Source organism: Cyprinus carpio, chromosome A14 (assembly GCF_018340385.1).
Source record: "Cyprinus carpio isolate SPL01 chromosome A14, ASM1834038v1, whole genome shotgun sequence".
Taxonomy (NCBI): Eukaryota; Metazoa; Chordata; class Actinopteri; order Cypriniformes; family Cyprinidae; genus Cyprinus; species Cyprinus carpio.
Window position 1 is genome coordinate 27,124,937 of NC_056585.1, and position 19,880 is coordinate 27,144,816.

A 19,880-nucleotide genomic window follows, 5' to 3' on the forward strand; every position below is an offset into this window, starting at 1 on the left:
CCATCTACATCTCTCTTATTTTCTAACTGCCCTTGAGGGTCAACAATCTACTGTGATGAGAGACACTACTGGCCCTTCTAGAAGATGAACAAATAAAACACCAGCTGAGACAGAAAATAAATGTCTGCTAAATGGAGCTATTGTTTCGACATTATAGCGGTGTCTGGAAAGGAGAGCATGTGTGGCCCAAGGCTTTCAAAACACGTTCCACTGAGGTCAGGGTGTGATGTTTTCACCCGTCAGGAACTTCAACAACAGTGAAAGCAATATCACAGCAACTCAACACCACCCCACAATCACTAAAAACCCATGATAAACTCTGAAGGCTGAGAATGAAGGAATTAAACGTGGTAAATATAATTAAAACATGTTCCTTGGGAACTGTGTTAGTTCTATTATTTCCCTATAAAATCCAGCAGTAACATTTATTATGGAAGCATCACTGTTAGCACTGCTCACAAGGGTTAGGGATTTGAACAAACCTCTAACCCTATTAAATTTTGGCATGTAACTCCTCTTGCACAAACTTGAATGAGATCTCGAATCAAGCAGCTTGTTGTTACTTTACTTAGCAATCTGATTTAAAAGAATAATTCACACAAAAATGAAAATTTGCTGAAAATGTACTCACCCTCAGGCCATCCAAGATGTAGATGAGTTTGTTTCTTCATCAGATTTGGAAAAATGTAGCATTGCATCACTTGCCCACCAATGGATCCTCTGCAGTGAATGGGTGCCGTCATAATGAGAGTCCAAACAGCTGATAAAAACATCCCAATAATCCACAAGTAATCCACAGCACTCCATTCGTTTAGAGCTGTTTTGGAAGGTTTTCACTCGTAAATGGGGTTTGACCTGTGCATATTTCTCTCCTGATACAGACCAGACAACTTTTCACTGGAGAAAGCATTATTATGGACTCATATTTTGTCCAGAATCAATGGTTTGAAGTTAAAACTTCTTAATGGTTGATTTATTTGTTACAAACACACAGCTTTTGGCTTCATAAGATGTTAACTGATGGACTGGAGTGGTGTGGATTACTTTTGGATTATTAAAATGTTTTTATCAGATGTTAGGACTCTCATTCTGGTGGCACCCATTCACTCACATCTGTTCTGATGAACATTTGTCTACAACTTGAACTCATCTACATCTTGGATGGCCTGAGGGTAAATTTAGAAGTAAATTTTCATTTTGGGGTGAACTATTCCTTTAAGAATGTTGCCTGCTGGATGTTAAAATGGACTAAACATTTTACAATTCAAATTAAAGGATGGACACAGCATGTATTGCGAGACCTGAATATTAAACCCTCTCATGGCACTGCTTTCATATGGATGAGATTAAGACGTTTGAAATCCCTCTGCTCTGACACTCACTGGATGTAATGGAAGTGATGTCAAAACCATCATGGGAGGAAAACGCAGCTTTAAAAAAGAGGACAGATCTGTGGGGGAAATACTACTTAAAGTCGACCAACCACATATGTTCAACGTGCCCACATGAAATGTGTCCAAGTCTGCAGGAAGGATCCTCATCACATTATTCCACCCACTGTTTTGATGTGATTTTTTTTTTTTTTTTTTTGTCTGCTTGGACGGTCATACTCTTGAACTAAGGCCAAAAATGCTCTGTGCAAGCATACAAATGCAAATGCTTGGCCAACGCATTCGTGTGTGCCATCTTGTCGTGCATACTAATGTGAGTTAGTGCATAAAGTACATTTCAGGCCAAAAACGTTAGAGCTGCATATAAATCATATTTGAATCATGATCATGATTTCTGCTTCTCTCGATTAATTAGGCATATTTGCCCGCTGGTTATTTATCCTGAAAACATTTCATATCATTTTTGTTATCTTGCATTGGTTTTCTCTTAAATGGATACATTTTATGCCTAGTGATGCGATATATACCCAATGAAAAACGTTAACATAATTTGGAATTTTTGGAGTTAATATATTTCTTGAGTTACAGGCATGCAAACTTTGGATAAAAAAAATAAAATAAAATAAAAAATCTTAAAAAGTGCTTTTTCCCATTTTTGACCGGTCACCATTGGCACATAATGCAACAAAGATTGATAAAGTCAACAGCTTTTACTAATAGACCTACCAATCTATGTGTAAAAATAACATTATGATACTGCCATCTTTCTAAAGTCATTTTTACCATCCTGTAATTTGCCTCAGAATCTCAGGTGAAAATTAACAATTTTCAATCTCCTCTACAAAAAAAAGTGGATTACTCAGTAAACATACATCCGTGGCATTTAATATTCTGTCTCTCTTCTTCATTTATGTATTTCTTTAGCCAAATAAAATAATAACAAATGAAAAATTGAAGCTGGGGCTTAGTTGACATGGAATGACCCATTAATAAATAGCAGAAATTTACTCTAAGCTATATCCAGTAACAATGTCAGATCACAGGCATCGGACTGAATTTCTTGCATTACTTGTAGCAAGAATGGGGTTTCATCAGGAAACAGCACTTCCACCTGCAGGCACCTGGTTTTGTCAATATTTCTTATTAGCTTTTCAACATTCCCTCAATTTTTTCTTACAGATTTCCACTTTGGCAGCGGCAAAGACACATGTAGCAAAAAAAAAGAAACATTAGAAGAGGAAGAAACATTCATCATAAAATTAGGCCAATTCCAGTCTCACTTTAAAAATGTGTAATATCTAGTTGTAGTATAATATCAGCTCACAGCTGGGATAAATCCTTAAAAATGCAACACTGCGCATATCAGTGGATTTAAGTAGTCTTGATTACACATAGACACTATACATAATTTAATCAGACCGGCAGCATCAATCTTCAACAGTCCGGAACAAACTGTAATGTTTTCGATCGCAATTAGGAACCCCCACTAGAAAACACAAACTCAACATCTGTGAGCCCTATACTATTTCACAAATATTAGAAATAACACCCCAGCAATTACTTTAAGCAATCAAAAAAGGTCAATCCGGGATCAGGCCAAAACAAACAGAGTAGCAGCAGAATGTCTGTAGATTCACTGTGTTTAATGAGTCAGAGACTTTCCAGCGCAGTCTGCTATTAAATGTCTCATCTCTGAGATATTTGCACAAGTGTCATCTCGGTAAAACCTCTGCTTTCATTAATATTCCCACTCGCCTGACTGACATTTACAGTGCTGCACTACAAAAGATCTAACTTTGTCGTTTTAATGTAAAATCTACTCTACAACATTTCAATATGCCAAAGGACACTTTTATTTTTCATTTTCGTCTTTAGCAGCAGAACCAGCAATGGGGAAAATCTCCCAGCACCTGTCATTTCCAGCTTATATTACAAAAATATAACAAGTCAATATTTACAGTGTTGACCCTCGCTCTTTATAACCTCTGCAGTTGGCTCTGGCATGCTGGATATTAGCGTCTGGGACAAATCCTGAATGATGGCGATCCATTCTTACCTTATTAGTTCTCGAGTGTTGATCACAATTTGTGGGCTTCTGCTTGTCCACTCGCCTTCTGAGGACTGACCACAGGTTCTCTATGGGATTGAGATCAAGGGAGTTGGCTGGCCACAGATCGAAAAATTCAATGTAATGAATATCCAGCCACTTCTTTATTACTCTTGCTTTGTGACAAGGTGCTCCATCATGCTGGAAAATGCACGGATCATCATCAAGCTGCTCATGGAAGTCGCTCTTGCAGGACGTTTTGATTTTGGGCAGAATTATGAAAGAGCCAACTCCCTTGGTTGAAAAGCAACCCCACACATGGACAGTCTCAGGATGCAAGTTTTATTTTATTTTCTTCACATGCACTAGATAGACGTCTTTGACCATTCTGTCATATTACTGCTTTTTAAGCATCGCTTGCAGGATGGCTTACATTTTTAAGACACTGTCAAGTTAAAAGAAATTCAACTTTTAAAAATGCACCTTGGGATTCTGTACTATTTACGTCTTATTAGAGCTTCATCACAGTCACAATCATTCTGAATATCAGCATGGCTGTGATTAAGCCTAATAAATAATCTGAATTAAAGCATTTGACAGCATTTGATGAATTCATCACTGCAGCTATCAACAGCAAACCAAACTTCAATTAAAAGAAGTAAAGCAGGTCCACTGAACAGTTACTTCTTGAAATGTCAGTTGCTTTTTCTTGCGTATGCTTCATTTTTGTTGCTCAGCAGCAGATCAGTGTTCACGTCTTCTCTCCATCTGACAATTATTTTGAGACTCTTCAAAGTTGTTTTATTTTAGGCATGCAAGCTGTTTTAAGACTTGATTTTCTTGAGTTTCTGTAACTACCTACATTCGATATTAGCTCGAAATATTTCCATTTAGCTTCAGTAGAGTGTTACTGGGCAGTAGTTTTAGATTTGTAATACAAAATGTACATTTCTGTCTGTGGTTTAATCTAATAAACATATTTGATCTAAATGGTTGTTGGTCATTAATACATTTTTTTTACATGTCTGCTTGTAAGTCATGGTTTTTACAACAAAAGCCACTTTCTTCAATATTTTGTTTCTAATTAAAGTAAATACTTGTATGTTTACATCTATATTTTCAAATCTTAATTTTCTCTTAATTTTACTTATCTGAATTCAAATAAATATTATACGACTCAATCCAGCAATCTCAAACTAAATAAAATACTTAAGTTCAAATTCAAAATGTAATTTTGTACAAATGCAAAACAATTTTTGTTGTTTTGCAGTCTAAATAAATGCTAAATAAATGCTAAATGCATGCTTTCGTGCTGCTATCAAAGTCCTTAAAATATCTTGACAACTCATTAGTGATTCCATCCAGCATTCAAGTCTATTCTGTCTTAAAATGTTAAATAAAGCTGTCAAAAATGGTTTCCCATGTAAGACCTTCTTTAAATGAAATGAGGAACAGCAAATTCATACAATGAATGAATGAAGTGACAGGAAGCTTTTAATATTAAACACACACACCTTCCACTGGATGACCAGCTATGGTTCATTGATTACCTTATCACAGGAATGTCAGAGAGAAACGCTTGCTTATTTCTGTTTCTGTGCGGAGAGAGAGGAGTCAGCTTTGTGACAGTGCATTTCTGCTTGAAAGAATATTCAAATGACACCTGCTATCTCTCAACGACAATTTAATACAACATAAACCAACAAAACAAACAGAAAAGCCACACAAGTGCTAATGGACGCTCTGCCCTTGACTAAGCAGAGCATCCTTCACGCTCCAACCTTTGAGTTGTGTGAATGTGCTCCATTTAGAGAAGAGTATGTGTGTGTGTTTAATGGGATATGATGAGAAATGTGCCTATTCTTTCAAATCTAGAGCCCTATGAAATCCTCTTTATTTATTTATTTTTTCTCCCAAATTCTGTTTTATTTAATTAAACTATCCCCACCCAATTCTTTTTTTTTCTTTTTCTGGATTTCAGTTATTTATTTTCCATTTTTTCCTAGACTCTGTTTTAATGGTTAAATAAAATTGTATTAATCAAAAAGCCTAATTAATTCTAATTAATGTCTAATTAATTGAAATCATGAAACTTCTACTTATATTTTTTTATTTATTATTTTTATGTAACTAAAGTCTGTTTTCTATTTTAATGGTTTAATTAAATTTTATTGTGAATCATTTAGTATGTTTAGCCCCAAAAAAAAAAAAAAAAAAAAAAAAAAAAAATCATTCATTTTCCAGAAATTCTTTATATAGATTTTTTTTTTTTTAAATCAAATGGTATAAAACATTTAATTTAATTTATCTTTTTTCAAACCTTTCTTTCTTTGTTTTTGGCAAACAAAGTGCTGCATAACTGAGGGTTCCTCTTAAAATGAATATTTTTTCATTGAACATTTTTAGTTTTAATAATTTTACTAGTAGTACATTCTGCAGAGATCTAAATTAGAGAACGATCTAGAAATACGTGGCTTTTTCTGAAATATCGTTAATCTTCATCTCTCAAAATTTGAAGGAATATCAACTTTTTTTTGTAGAAAACAGTGATCAAGCTTAGAGAAAAGGAACCACTGCAGCACGAAAGAACATTACAATTAAAATTTTGGAGGGTCACAGCTGTCAGAAATGAATAGGAAGTGTAGAAGCCCTTGTTCTGAGCGACTTCAGCACATCTGCGGCCGCAGGACATCACTAGATTCTCACACTGCGCTGCTGCGATCTTGGTCCGCTCTTCTTCCAGTCTCTTCCACAGTTAGTGACTGTAGTGGATTTCTTAGCCATAACTTTGTTGCAAAGGATTTTCAAGAGATTTTCAAGCTTAGATCAGGACTCTGGGCCAGCCATTTCATTATTTTAATGTTCTTAGCTTCAAGGAACTGCTTTACCCACTTTGCAGTGTGACGGGAGCATTGTCCTGCATGAAAATTGCAGGCTGATTGGGAGAAGCTTGCAGGGAAGGAAATGCATGTTGCTGAAGGAGGTTCTGATAAACATTTCCATTCACGTATCTGTATAAGAAGCCCAACTCCTGCTGCACAAAACACCCCCCAAACCATGACACTTCTATCTCCACCTTTCACTGACTTCTTTACGCACTTGGGGTTCAGTCTTTCCCCAGTTTGACACCGAACAATCAGACCCCAAAAAAATTAACTTGCCCTCATCACTAAAGTGATCTTTGGATCAGTCCTCCTGGTGAGTTTAGCCTTTTAATTCTCTCTTCTTGATTTCAAAACGGTTTTGTGAACCGAATTAACTGATTCAATGAAAAGATTTGATTTCAAAGAATGATTCGTTCATAAATCAGACCTTACTTCTTCAGCCGAACTTTTGACTGTAAGAGTGTTTATTAACTAGTTATTCTCTGATGACTGATGTCAGTGTCTATTGCAGCCAAAATTAGGGGTGTAAGAACATATTGATGATATTTACGATGAACATGAATATCAGAATATTATGTTTGGTGATACTGTATTGATTCTCAAAAACAGTGCATTGTTGTTTAATCTTCAGTTGCTTTAAAGATTGATTAAATCAATGTTTTATGCTTTCAGCTGATTACCACAAACATTTAAATACATAACAGAATTTCTGGGGGGCGTGGGAAATGAATTTATGAATTCAATTAATTACAGATGCTTTTGAGTATAAATTAAATTTAATTAAACAATTAAAATGCAATCCAAAAAATGAAAAACACAAAAACTGGATAGGGAAACAAATAAATAAAATAATTTAAGAAAAAATAAAACATATTTCAGTGGGCCCTAAAAATTTAATTCTTAATACATTGCTTTTAATAAATGTAATAAAACTTTGCTGTTAAATTGTATAAGTTTCATGTTTTCAATTAATTGGACATGCTTTTTGATTAATAAAACCGAATTTAACCATTAAAACGCAGCACACAAAAAGTAAAACGCAAAGGGAAAAAATGGAATCCAGAAAAAAAAAAAAAATAATAATCATAATAATAAATCACCTGAAAACAAGACACATCGAGCAGCATACCAAGTTCAATTACACAAATTGTTCAGTTTTCACAATTACACAAATTCAGTTTTCAGTTAAATGAACTGTGAATAAGTCATTTTGGTGCATCACTATGAATTGTGACTTAATTTTCAGTCTGTTTATCACACAAAATTATTGTATGACATTAGAAGACAGTGAATATAGTGCACAAACGACATGGATCATGCTGCTTTTGTATCTTTTTTGAAAACAAAGCTTTAGTGCTCATTCAGTGTAAGTGAATGAAAAAGGCACAACAACATTACTTAAAGATCCTAAGACATGATTTAAGAAGTTTGATTTATTGACAGAAAGAAAAAGGACTGTATGAAAGAATGGGAGAAGTGTAAAATGCAGTCCTTTCAATCAATATTTTTCTGCAACAGAGAGCTTGCAATAAAAAAATTCAAATAAAAAAAACAACCAAAAAAAAAAAACAGCTGTGTTTTGCACAATATTAGAATTACCTCCCGGCTTCCCACTGAGCACTTCTGAGTCTAAACAACCCAAACTTTGATACGTTTACAAGAAACCGGCCGCTCATCATCTTATTGACAACAAGCCCTATAGCTGTCATGCACTGATACACGCCAGTGGTTATGCATTTCTCTTGTGTTGCTAGGATACAAAGCTTTACATGTGATTCACTACAGACGTGTTATTAGAAAACCTACAATACACCGACATAACACAGAGAAAAACAACAAGACAGGGAGCGATTCAATTATTGCTCCACCAAGAGCCCATTTCTGCGAGCACACCTGGTGTGAATATAAAGATGATCTTACAGCTTATTTAACCACAGTTTAGATGCACCACGTCGCTTCACTGTGAACATTTATCCAAATATCTCAGTGCTTAACTGTCGGCAGTCATACCGCACAATTCAACAAATGATTCATAACTACTTTCTAATAACTCAGTTTGACAGTCAACATCAACAAGAACTAAGACTAAATTAACCGAAGCAAATTTGACAAATATGAAGTGAGACTGAAATGTTGACATCATACTGTTGTGTTGCTATAACATTTCAGCTTAGTTTAAATTGATCAAAAAAAAAAAAAAAAAAAAAATAAAGAATGTAAATGTAAAGAAAGAAAGAAAGAATGAGAAAAACTAACACATATGAAATCTGCCAATTTGAGTAATAATAAGGATTTCCTATATTTCTATATTATGTGTGTGTGTGTGTGTGTTTTATATATATATATATATATTGTTTTTCCCCTTTGGAAAGTTTAAATAACTGAGCTTTTAAAGAATAAATAAAAAAAGATGAATAATAAATGATGCTAATAATATTTAGACCTTAAAAACAATACAATTCCTATTATAACCAGTAAAACCATTGCACATTCTGTGATGGTTTATATTGTTTTTAATGTAAGTTTATTGTAACTGCATGTGTGTCAGTTCAGTTTGCTAGTCATGATTCAACTCAAGTCATGTAACGTTATACTACTAAATACAAAGTGCAATTAATTACAGTTACCAGTTATATAATGATGATTACCAAAGCTATACTAATAAATCTCTTGTGCGGACGTTTTAATAAAAAGTTATTTATAAAAACAATTTATTTTCCGAGTGTTGATTAAAAAAAAAATTCCGCTTATCGGTTCTCAGCGCATTACGAACTAAACACCTGTCACTGAACGAATCATTCGCGAACGAGTCGTTCAGACCCATACAAAGGGTTCACTAAAAAGATCCGAATCATTTACATCGCTACTCACCAGGACTGATGTTTGCCGGTAACGTTTAAACTTCCAAGAAACATTAAGATACTGTCCAAAATACTTACACAAAAGTATAATAAATAATAAAGACTGTAGCTACACACTGGGTTCATTTCATTATGACAACGCGACACATGTTAAAGTGTTTAAATGCGCAGTGCGCCGGTGGAACACTTCAGAGTCAGACACCGCGAGAAAGCATGAACTTACGCTTCAGCGCTGCAGTGCATGACAAGCATCTCCGTGTACAGAAGTTGACAGGCGCGCTCACCTCAGCTGAAGAGCGAGGAAGTGTCCGAGCAGACCACCCAAAACATAAACACCCTCCTCCAGCCTCCGGCGTCTGACCGCTGGCTGCGCTGGGTTTGTCCCGGTGCACGGTGATGCTCCAGCGCACGCGGCACTGCTGGGTCAAGGCTGGGCTCCAGCGGGACACCCGCAGAGCCAGTGAGCAGAGCTGCTGTCAGAGCCAGAGCGGAGGTAAACACTAGGCATTATGGGAATCTGGAGGAGCAACGTGCTTTTCTGCACGCGGGGAAGCACACAGCGACATCTACAGGGTGCAATGATGTCTGATGTGGACACAAACGAGAAGTATCATGACACTAGTGTTTTTATTTTGGCATGGTACCATGGTCATGGCATGGTGTTCTATGACATAATTTTTATAAATATTATGTATAGGAGTGTGTTGTGGAATACTGACGGATCACTAAAAGAAAATACACTAAGAAACATAATTTAATTAAGTTCAAACTAACACTAAATAAATGCATTAATTAGATATGATCCACACATTCAGTCTTTTAAAGTAGTGTACTCTGAAAAACCCAATATTGATAATAAGACAAACGTTGAATCAATTTTCTTTGTGTGCTCTTTTCTAATGAAACACTTTTGTCCTTGATTAAGGCTTCCTTCGACAAATTACTTTTAAGTTTGATTGATGTAATTAGAATTCTAATACAGACTATTGTCAGCTGAGCATCCATGATTTTGTGTAATTATCCATAAATGCATATTAGATTGCAATTATTATGGTCAAAGAACTCTTTAACCTGGGGGGTGGGGGGCAAGAATGTCTGTTGCATTAAATCAAACTCATGTGATGAAAACAAAACCATAAAAAAAAGAAAAGACAAAAAAGAAAATAAACTTTCTTTTATTTCAGCTACGTTGTAATAATAAATTAAACAACACATTAACTGATGGACTGGAGTGGTGTGGATTACTTGTGGATTATTGTGATTTTTTTATCAACTGTTTGGACTCTCATTCTGACGGCACCCATTCACTGCAGAGCATCCATTACAGATCTGATGAAGAAAAAGCTACATTTCTCCAAATCTGATGAAGAAACAAACTCATCATCTACATCTTGGATGGCCAGAGGGTGATGAGTACAATTCAATAAATATTCATTTTGGGGTGAACTATTTCTTTAACAGACAAAGTTTTGGTATGAAGGTACAACTGAGGAAAGTTTCAGATTGTCTTCCATAATAAAAGAGAAAAGCTATTACCTGCAGCAGCAGCAGCACAAAACAATGATTACCTCTTCGGCTACTGGTTATATTCCTCACTGGCACAGACTGTATCTGTAGTTTCAAAGTTCCATTAGTTGTTTCATTACAATAACAAGAAGTTATTATATTTTGATAACAAATGTTTGTATACATAACACGCAATGATGAACCATGAATGCATATTAGTAAGGTCGATTTTTGATTTCAGGTGATTGTAAATGATCAGTGAGGTATGCTACATTGAGCAGCACACATAAACACAGCTAATTCTGGTAGTTTTGCCGCTGTGCAAAGTAATTTATCACTGCAAGGTTTTTAAAACCATAAACATAGTGAATCTAATGTAGCTCTGAAATAGAGCACAAGGCCAACAAGAAAAAGCTCTACACGTCTTGAACAGATCACACCCCTCATGATTTATTGCTCTCCCCTGTTCCCCATACCCCTATACCCTCCAAACAAACATACAAAAACCACACTTTTATTATTCATCATCATGATCTTAAAACTGCTAAAAAAAAAAATATTATTTCAGCATTTTTTTTTATGCTTTAATGCTCTCTCTTTGACACCAGCTCCCACATCAAAGATGATAATGTACAAGAACAATAGTTTTCTTTTATAAGCAGATATTCTGCAGAAGAACCATTTTATGCTCTGTGACATGTCTTTTAACCCACAGCTGAGGTTTCTCTGAGATTTACGGTGTAAAAGCACAAGGCTGGAGAGACAGATTGAATAAAGCAATGGGAGGAATGGGAAATATGGAAGCACAAAGACTCATGCAAACAATTGTCCTCATTTGTCAGACAAAGTCCACGGACAATACTGCACTGGGAGGCTGGACTATTCATGAACAGAACACAATTAATCTTCAAACCAATTCAGATGACTCAGTATCATTAAAAACTGGGAACAAATGTATGCATATTGCATGAATTTTACATTTTATGGCACCAGAAAAAAAAAAAACATATTTCATATTTCATATTAAAAACATCATTAAATCAAAGATGCATTCACAGTGATTGAGAAGCAAAGTTGTATAAGTTGTTAAAACTCAAACTGTTTTTCTTGTCTCATTACCAAACAGTTTTTGTATTTTGCCCCCACATAAATCTAAAAAAAGCAAATAAATAAATAAATAAATTTCGACATCGCTTCCAAAGAAAAAGCACTTATAGTGATGGGTGAAACAGAGCTTTTCAAAACTCAGAATTAGTTAAACCAACCAGAAAAAATGATTCACTGTTTCAAAGTGCTCCAATCAGATCGCCGATCGCGAATCATTTGATTCAGATCGGAACTTCGGAGAGTGTATCACAAATCTTTTTCTGATTTCCTTTTTTTTTACAGTACAAAACAAGAAACCAGTTTAAAAACAAAACAAAGAAAAAAAAATAAATAAATAAAGAATAGCCTGCACAAATACAAATCTCTTTTTGTTTGTTTGTTTTGTATAATCACAGTTTTACTACAAATATCATGGTAAACTATGCTTAGTGTAGCAAAACCATGGCAAAACCATTTACCCTACATCAATCTAACGAAAAAATAAAGACTTTAAAATAAATTTCTGCTTTTCAAATGCATTTTTTAAGAATGTAAATATGTATTTAACAAGAACACAGTATAGAAGAACACAAAATAATTTTTTTGCAGTGCATGCTCAGAACCATATGGAACACACTGCAATATCACAACATACTGTATCTCTTTAATGAAAACATGCTTATAAAGATATGAGAACTTTGTGCTGTTTTCAGGAAGCCAGCGTGTGGAGGGGAAAAAAATCAGCCTGAGGTACAAAAGCAGAAAATCACAGACTAAACATCCAGAGGAAGAGATGCTGTGTATATGCTGTGAGTAGGATACAGTTTTTCAAGGAAAAGACTGTTTACACCAGAGTCCTTTGGCAAACAGAAAGCTCTAGTGTGTGAGGGGTGGAGGTGTTAGTCTGTGCGAAACTAGATACAAGCATCTCTCAATAACTCCTTTTATGAGGTGTAACTGTGTGTGTGTGTGTGTGTGTGTGTGTGTGTGTGTGTGTGTGTGTGTGTGTGTGTGTGTGTGTTCAGCTAATGGCCTTCTGTGTTGGTGTCTAGGTGCTTTGAGTAGGAGCAGATGTACTACATAACGAATGAAAATGGAGAAATAACTCAGAGAAATGAGTAGAAAGAGCCTGATAAAGAAAAAAGAGTAGTCTGTTGGTTACCTAACCAGGTGAGCTGGTACACAATCATTTCACCTCATCAAAGTCCAGAAAAAAAAAAAAAAAAAAAAAAAAGGACTTGACGTGACATTCAGCCAAGTATGGTGACCCATACTCAGAATTAGTGCTCTGCATTTAACCCATCCGAAGTGCACACACACACAGAGCAGTGAACACACACACACACTCACACACCCCGAGCAGTGGGCAGCCATTTTATGCTGTGGCACCCGGGGAGCAGTTGGGGGTTCGATGCCTTGCTCAAGGGCACCTAAGTCGTGGTATTGAAGGTGGAGAGAGAACTGTACATGCTTCCCCCCCACCCACAATTCCTGCCGGCCCGAGACTCGAACTCACAACCCTTCGATTGGGAGTCCGACTCTCTAACCATTAGGCCACGACTCCCCGAAATGAAGGACGATGAAGGACGACACAATCTGTAATGCTCAGTCTCAGTCCAGCTACAGACACAGGGAGGGAAGAAAATTACTTTTTTGTGTCATTTTTGCATTCAATTTTGACCAACGGATCTCAAAACGTATGAAGTCTCTTTAAGTGTGTATATATATATGCACACACTTAATATTTTATAATATAGAGATATTTTATTTATACAGTATATATGTCTTTAAAAAAAAAATAGTTTTAAGTTTTGAAACATTTATATAAATGTTTGTCTATTTTAACATTCAATTTGAATGCAACAAGTAAATTGAGGCATCTCAATATTATAATGTACAGTATGAAAAAATATATAATTTTAATTTGCTAAAGAACAACATTTGTCAGTGTCATTAAATTGTTATACAGATTTGTTTACAGATTACTCTTAAGTGAATTTAAACCAGCAGAAATGAGCACAAACAATCAAATGTCTAATATTGAGAGATAATAGTATTAATAGTAGTAGTAGTAGTGGTACATGGTAGAGAGAGAGAGAGAGACAGAATACAAATAAAACAAAAATTATACACAGATAAAAAAATCAGAGAGAGAGAGAGAAGACAAATACAACAAAAATGGTTCACAGATCAAAACTGAAGAATAATATTCAAAGGGGGAAAAATATGATTTTAAGAGGTATAGATACTGTACAGTCGTGGCCAAAAGTTTTGAGAATTACATAAATATTGGAAATTGGAAAAGTTGCTGCTTAAGTTTTTATAATAACAATTTGCATAATACTCCAGAATGTTATGAAGAGTGATCAGATGAATTGCATAGTCCTTCTTTGCCATGAAAATTAACTTAATCCCAAAAATAACCTTTCCACTGCATTTCATTGCTGTCATTAAAGGACCTGCTGAGATCATTTCAGTAATCATCTTGTTAACTCAGGTGAGAATGTTGACGAGCACAAGGCTGGAGATCATTATGTCAGGCTGATTGGATTAGAATGGCAGACTTGACATGTTAAAAGGAGGGTGATGCTTGAAATCATTGTTCTTCCATTGTTAACCATGGTGACCTGCAAAGAAACGCGTGCAGCCATCATTGCGTTGCATAAAAATGGCTTCACAGGCAATGATATTGTGGCTACTAAGATTGCACCTAAATCAACAATTTTATAGGTTCTTCAAGAACTTCAAGGAAAGAGGTTCAATTCTTGTAAAGAAGGCTTCAGGGCATCCAAGAAAGTCCAGCAAGCGCCAGGATCGTCTCCTAAAGAGGATTCAGCTGCGGGATCGGAGTGCCACCAGTGCAGAGCTTGCTCAGGAATGGCAGCAGGCAGGGGGGCGGGCGCATCTGCACGCACAGTGAGGCGAAGACTTTTGGAAGATGGCCTGGTGTCAAGAAGGGCAGCAAAGAAGCCACTTCTCTCCAAAAAAAACATCAGGGACAGATTGATCTTCTGCAGAAAGTATAGTGAATGGACTGCTGAGGACTGGGGCAAAGTCATATTCTCCGATGAAGCCCCTTTCCGATTGTTTGGGACATCTGGGAAAAAGGCTTGTCCGGAGAAGAAAAGGTGAGCGCTACCATCAGTCCTGTGTCATGCCCAACAGTAAAGCATCCTGACACCATTCATGTGTGGGGTTGCTTCTCATCCAAGGGAGTGGGCTCACTCACAATTCTGCCCAAAAAACACAGCCATGAATAAAGAATGGTACCAAAACACCCTCCAACAGCAACTTCTTCCAACAACCCAACAACAGTTTGGTGAAGAACAATGCATTTTCCAGCACGATGGAGCACCGTGCCATAAGGCAAAAGTGATAACTAAGTGGCTCGGGGACCAGAATGTTGAAATTTTGGGTCCATGGCCTGGAAACTCCCCAGATCTTAATCCCATTGAGAACTTGTCAATCCTCAAGAGGCGGGTGGACAAACAAAAACCCACTAATTCTGACAAACTCCAAGAAGTTATTATGAAAGAATGGGTTGCTATCAGTCAGGATTTGGCCCAGAAGTTGATTGAGAGCATGCCCAGTCGAATTGCAGAGGTCCTGAAAAAGAAGGGCCAACACTGCAAATACTGACTCTTTGCATAAATGTCATGTAATTGTCGATAAAAGCCTTTGAAACGTATGAAGTGCTTGTAATTATATTTCAGTACATCACAGAAACAACTGAAACAAAGATCTAAAAGCAGTTTAGCAGCAAACTTTTTGAAAACTAATATTTATGTAATTCTCAAAACTTTTGGCCACGACTGTATATCTACATAATATATTCATACATAAATGAATAAACAAACAAACTATTACAGGTGCATCTCCATAATTAGAATGTCATGGAAAAGTTCATTTATTTCAGTAATTCAACTCAAATTGTGAAACTTGTGTTCAACAATCAGAATTGCTCAGACTGTTACGATAATAAAGATATATAAGCTCAAACATGAAAACATTTACATTTAGTCATTTAGCAGACGCTTTTAAAAAACAAAACAAAAATAAAAAATATTAAAAACATATTTTTTAAATGTATAAAAAAATTGTTAATGTAGGATATGATTTTAGAAACATAATGTAGCTAAAGCCACAAGTCTACTAATGCTACATTTGAAATTTCATAATATAGTCTGTAAAACTGTGAATTTTATGAAACATTTTCTAAGGCCATGTCATGTGTGTTTTTAGAAAAGGCTAATAAAATTGATTTATGGCCCCTCTGATCTCCTGTAAGCTCTGCTGTGTGCTGTCTCCATATGTTTAGCTCCACAAACTGCCTCATTCATGATTCTATTGTTCTCACGAAACGAGCCTTTCACACATCGGCCAGGTATGAGACATTATCCCCATTATTCTTTTATCATTATTCTTTTGTTTTTATTAAGCCATTATTAGCCTTTGTTGTGGTATTTCAAGGTTTACCAATCTACGTCACTTCAATCCCAGTATACATTTACCCAACTATTATCAAAAGTCTTACTATAAAAATACAACAAAACATTTTCTTACGACCTCATGTAAATTATTAGGACAAAATGTTTTATGAAGAAGAATCGCACCTGTTATGTAGCTGCATTAGCGCTAACAATAGCATCAAGCTACATAAGACAATTTATGAAATTATTAGTACACTTTTACTCAAAACTCACTTTAAACCACCAAATAGTGTTTGTAATAACTTACTTTTGCGGTCACATGTGGAATTTTGTCATCTTCAAAAAGCTGGTCAGCAGAAGGAAGCATGAAGTGCTCCAAAATTTCTTGATAAACGGGTGCAGTGGCTTTGTTTTCAAAAAACACAATGGACCAACACCAGCAGAAGACGTTGCACCCCAAATCATCACAGACTGAGAAAACTTAACACTGGACTTCAAGCAACTTGGGCTATGAGCTTCTCCACCCTTTCTCCAGACTCTAGGACCTTGGTTTCCAAAATGAAAAACAAAACTTGCTCTCATCTGAAAAGAGGACTTTGGACCACTGGGCAACAGTCCCAGTTCTTCTTCTCCTTAGCCCAGGTAAGACGCCTCAGGAGTGGCTTAACAAGAGGAATACAACAACTGCAGCCAAATTTCTTCGACACGTCTGTGTGCGTGGCTCTTGATGCCTTGACCCCAGCCTCAGTCCATTCCTTGTGAAGTTCACTTAAATTCTTGAATCGATTTTTGCTTGACAATCCTCATAGGCTGCGGTTCTCTCAGTTTTGTTGTGCATCTTTTTCTTCCACACTTTTTCCTTCCACTCAACTTTCTGTTAACATGCTTGAATACAGCACTCTGTGAACAGCCAGCTTCTCTGGCAGTGAATGTTTGTGGCTTACCCCTCCTTGTGAAGGGTGTCAGTGATTGTCTTTCTGGACAACTGTCAGATCAGCAGTCTTCCTCATGATTGTGTAGCCTAGTGAACCAAACTGAGAGACCATTTTGAAGGCTCATGAAACCTTTGCAGGTGTTTTGAGTTGATTAGCTGATTGGCATGTCACCATATTTCTAATTTGTTGAGATTTGGTTTTTGTTAAATGTGAGCCAAAATCATCAAAATTAAAAGAACCAAAGACTACTTCAGTCTGTGTGCATTGAATTTATTTAATACACGAGTTTCACAATTTGAGTTGAATTAATGAAATAAATTAACTTTTCCACGACATTCTAATTTAGTGACATGCACCTGTATATATCATGCACCCCCTAGTTTGGTTCAGATATTTTATTTATTTATTAGTGCTGTCAAACGATTAATCACGATTAATCACATTCAAAATAAAAGTTTTTGTTCACATAATAAATGTGTGTGTACTGTGTATATTTATTTATATATAAATACACACAAATGCATGCATATATTTAAAAAAAATATGCTGTTTATATATGAAATATATTTTTACATAATATAAAGTATATGAATATAAATATATACATGTAAATACATATAAATATTTTCAAAATATATACTGTAATGTACGTATGTGTGTTTATATATACATAATAAATATACACAGTACACACACATTTATTATGTGAACAAAAACTTTTATTTTGAATGTGATTAATCGCGATTAATCGTTTGATAGCACTATTGTTTATTTTATTTTTTAAGAAAATGATTTCATGCAATAAAAAGCAAATACACACAGCAGTGGCACTTTCTCAGAGAGGAGCTTGCAGACTTGTTTAAATGAAGGTAAATATATGAAAGAAATGGATCAAAGAATGATTACACCAAGAGTCCAGCGTTAACAAATAAGGCTCACCTGGAGTGTGCCCTCTTCTACCTTTGAGAGAAGCTCTGACAGATCAAACAGACACAGATCACGCTTACAAACCGTCTAATGATTGTGGGTGACACCGTGATAGAAACAGATATCAGAGATATCACTATCTGTGATGAACGAGAGGAGTTATTAATAAATCAGAGTGTTCAAGGTGAAAGAGAAACTCGTTTGGCTGAGCAATTAACATCTGTACTAAAACACAGAGAGCTGTGGACGATGGGAACTATGAGCAGGGCTCAGGTCTTTCATTAACTGATGATTAATTACAGAAAGTGTGAATTAAGACACTCATGTGGCAGGTGCTCCAGCACTCTGACATCTACTGGGTCAGGAAATATTGAATTTCTGTTTAATTGAACTTTTAATCTGAGTAATCTGATATTGATTCTTATGATCCAAAAATCAATCTTTTTTTAATCAATGCTGTTTTAAACATGTTAAAGCTTTTAAATGATGATAAAGGTGATGAAATTTTATTAAAGTTAAAAGACTTGCTGCTCAAACTGATAGATTAGATACATTAGATTTTTGCTTGATATTTGCCACCACAATTTTGCTTTAATGTGTGTCTAAATGGGTCCAATATGTCTATATTAAATATTAATCATGTTGAACTTGGACTGAGATTTGTATTTAAGTTCAAACTGAAATATAAATTCAAATATAAAATTTAAAACTAGACTTAGAATCTGAATCCCATTTTTATATAAAAAGCATTAATACAATGAAAATTGTATAATTTTATTTTTACTGTATTATTAAAATGAAAATTTTAATTTGAATCCTCTTTAAAATTAAAATTAAAAACTAAATACAACATTAAAAATAAATACAAAATTTACAACATATAACACATACAAAATTAAAATATATAATATTTAATGCATTGAAATTTAAATTTGAATCCCATTTATTTTTTTATTTAAAATGTATTATTGCATTTAAATGATTACATTATAATTCCTGTTTAATTTTTACAATTTAAAATGTATGTAAAATTTTTTAAAAACATAATGTATACATTTTACACACACACACACACACACACACAACACACACACACACACACACACACACACACACACACACACACACACACACACACACACACATATATATCTATCTATATATATATATATATATATATATATATATGGAAAATAAAAAAAAATGAAAATTAAAATGAAAATTTAATCAAAATCAAAACTATGAATCAGACTCAAACTGAATTGGGAAATCTGAGCCAGTAGCCTTAAACCCATAAGCAGCTCTCTATGATTTTGCAGGCATCCTGGGATTTTCTCCGCCAAGTCTTCTCATAGCTGTAGAACATGACAGATGCTGTTGTAAAAGACTGACTGCTCTTAGTGTGACACATTTCATTTTCTGTCACTGTGTTAGCCACATCTCCAAGTACATATTCACTGCATGCAATTCAACATAAAAGAGCGATGAAGACATTAATCACCAGTTGAGTTATCTAATAATAAGTTCCCTTTCACATCTAAAACAAGGTGTTCAGTGCCTTTCTATCCATTATGCAGTCATTATGTTAAGATACACAACTCTCTGAGAACCAGCCGTGAAAAATCGTACAAATGTGTCATGCTTGTAGTATTGCAAGGTAATGATCAAGCTGTTTGTTTACTAGCTGTTCTCGACAAGCAGACAGAAGCTGTGTGGGAGGACGCTGAGTGTCTGGAAAGTGACAGTATGTTCATTTGCAGAATGCTTTTACATACAAGAGACATACTCCAAAAGTAGGCTGAATCTTAGATA

General features: G+C 35.2%; 1 protein-coding gene across 2 annotated transcripts in view; it reads right to left on the reverse strand.

The window, feature by feature from the left end:
- Positions 1-9,689, reverse strand: part of LOC109054353 (ecto-NOX disulfide-thiol exchanger 2-like) — a 217,260-nt gene extending 207,571 nt beyond the window's left edge. The window contains exon 1 of one of the 2 annotated variants that reach the window (XM_042770421.1): positions 9,469-9,689. The gene's annotated coding sequence lies outside the window, so the exon portion shown is untranslated. Of the gene's footprint in view, positions 1-9,407 lie in introns of both variants that reach the window. The other variant, XM_042770420.1, reaches the window with a different exon arrangement.
- Positions 9,690-19,880: the final 10,191 nt, after the last annotated feature.